Consider the following 3083-nt stretch of genomic DNA (forward strand, 5'->3'; position numbering starts at 1 on the left):
GTGTGTGTGTGTGTGTGTGTGTGTGTGTGTGTGTGTGTGTGTGTGTGTGTGTGTGTGTGTGTGTGTGTGTGTGTGTGTGTGTGTGTGTGTGTGTTTGTGTGTGTGCGTGGGGAGATTACATCGGGAGAGGAAGAGGTCAACCAGAGTTGAAGTTAGACGGTGCACTCTTTCTCCGTCTTGTGCTCTCTCCCACTCTCTCTCTCTCTCTTCTCTCTGCCCCTTCTCTCTATCTCTCTTTCCCTTTTTTCCCTCTCTCTTCCTCTCTCTGATGGTCTCTCGCCCTCTGATCAGGGCACGCGATGGGGGCTAAATCACTGGCCAATGATCACTCAGCGAGGCCGTGCTGGCGGAGGGACAGGAATGCGGGGGCTGCCGGGCGTCGATCCGCTCACTGATTTCCTGTCGGACGGCCTCTTCTCATGGCTGTAATATGAGCTGTCCTTGGTCCGAAAATAGCCTGCAATCCCCCCCCCTCTCCCCTCCCACCCACACACACACACACACACACACACACACACACACACACACACACACACACACACACACACACACACACACACACGCACACACACACACACACGCACACACACACACACACACACACACGCACACACACACACACACACACACACACACACACGCACACACACACACACACACACACACACACAGTTTTTTAAGAGGGGGCGACACAGCCGGCACCATTTCCTTCCGTTTCGAGGATGGAGAGGAGCTGGGGCATTGTGGGTAATGGAGGATTAGACGGTGCATCAGGGAGAAAGCTGGAAGGCTGTGGCCCTCGCTGTGGCCCTCGCTGTGCTTGATGGGCCGCAGGGGACCAAGGTGAACCCTTCCGCGTTGGCTTTTGACTTTGGTTTGGTTTGATGCAGGCTGAGATTTAAACCGTCCTTGTTCCGCTTAGGAAAGGAGGAAGTTTAAAAATAGGATAAAAAATGATTGAGCTTTATTTGAACTCGTAAACCTGTTTTCAGATGAATGGCAGATTTGGGCAAAAAGCAGTTTCCTGTTTCCACTCTGCTCCGTCAATGCAACAATGATATCGTATCACAAAGATCTTGGTTTTGAGATGGAAAATAATAGCAGGACCAAGTAAATCTACAAACAGAGACTCACCTGTAAGAAACACCTGTGTGCTAGGAGATCTTAATAGGCTGACTATTAATAGACTCCTTGTTAATGATGGACAGATGGACCCTTTGTTGGACAGAGGAAACCTACTTGTGTAGATTGAGCGTGTGTTGTTTCTGCTGGTAAACCCGTCACCCGGTCGGGCCGTCATTGTTATTCGGTCATTTGGTGGGCTGAACCAGCTCTTTGCTCGGGCAGCGTCTCTGGCGGCTGTGACACAACAGATAGGACCAGAGATTAAGACATTAAAAACACGGTTCCTCTTTGAACAGGATCCGTAGGAGAGATAGATAAGATAAGATAGACACTTTATTGATCCCTTGGGAATGCTCCTTCAGGGAAATTAAAAAATGATGCAAGTCCAGGGGGCCCGCAGGAATCTGACCCTCAGGGGTTTAAAAAAAGATATTAAGTAAAACATAAATATAAAGTTGGTGTGAGTTAAAAGCTAAAAAGGGCGGTAGGAATGCCCCATTATGAGTGTGACCCAATAATGAAATAAATCTGCCCACAGCTTTTTTTTGTTTAATGAATATGGAGCTGATTTATTTTCCGCATGGCTCGGCAGTTTTGTCTGGCCGCCGAACAGAGCGCACTCTGTTCCCCGCCACAGTCCCCGACCAGGTGTAGGGCAGACGGGCTCAAACAGTTAGAAGTAAACCGAGAGCACTCCAAATGAATTGACTTCTAAATGACGTGGCCTCATGCATGTTATTCCTAATACATATTGCATACAGACTTATAACAGCGGCACTCATACCATGTATGTATGAATGGATGCATGTCTGTAATATGTTTCCATGTATGCATGTGTTCTATGTTAACATAAAGTGTATCTCATCTTAAAGTCTATCTCATACATTATTCCGTGTCAGGTCTCATAAAATCTTGCCTAGTATACTTTTAACATTTTAATTATATAAATATGAATATATATGGATGCTGTGTAGAGGACGAGAGACATCTCTTTTTTAGTCGATCTCAATAGTGGGGTGGTACTGCTGAGATCATTGTAGCTGAGAAAAGGCTTAATCTTTGATAAATCTATTTAAAACAAATGATGAAAAGAGAGGCATGGAGCCTGGGAGGGAGAGAGAGAAGCAAGAACTACAAACAAACAGCAGGGGGTAAAATATCATAAACAGATCTGCAGTGAGTCCATCTCGGAATGTAAATAAGTTTAAAAGAAAAAGAGACAAGCACTCCAAGCTACAGTGCGTGAACCCTGCTGATGGACCCTCCTTCTCCTCAGTACCCACGTAACCTCTGTCCATAAGGCCAAACAGCAGCGGGCCCACTACGGAGCCAGGGGGAATGCCCCCATGAGAACGGCCTCTTCAGTTCAGCCCTAATTACTCTAATGGTCGCGGCAGCCTGGCCCCCTGTCCCATGTTGGTGTACACTTCAGACAGCACAGCATCCATCTCACTCTGCTAAGAATCTGCTGCTGCCGCTCTGCAAACGCAGGGAGGTAAGAACGAACAAGCGTCTGTCAAAACACTTGAGCCAAGAACATAATGAGCTGCATTCCCGCTTATGGAAGATGAGACAAATGGCTGTGGCCCATTTCAAATGATGTGGTCATGAAAGTCTAATGGAATTTCCCTGAATCTTTTTTTACGGAGGACTCATTCCAAAGTGGGTGCAAAGAGAAGCACACGTGTTAACTTTTAATCCGGCTTTCAATGTCAGAATGCTTTAGACCAGACATGGACATGAACAAAGAGTGGAAGAGGGCATTGGAATAGTTTAACTGATGCTTCTCGTGAAATGAATCCCTGTAAAGTCCCCCAAAGTCACGTTACAATAATGTCTCAAGGTAACGGACGTGCGCCTTTGACCCAGGATAAATGACGGCGTGTAACTTTTCATTTCACACCCCCTGTTTTGGAAGCTGAGCTTTGGGATGAAACACAGCGATTTGGTCTCCACGG

This window comes from Gadus macrocephalus, chromosome 16 (genome assembly GCF_031168955.1).
Source record: "Gadus macrocephalus chromosome 16, ASM3116895v1".
Classification (NCBI taxonomy): Eukaryota; Metazoa; Chordata; class Actinopteri; order Gadiformes; family Gadidae; genus Gadus; species Gadus macrocephalus.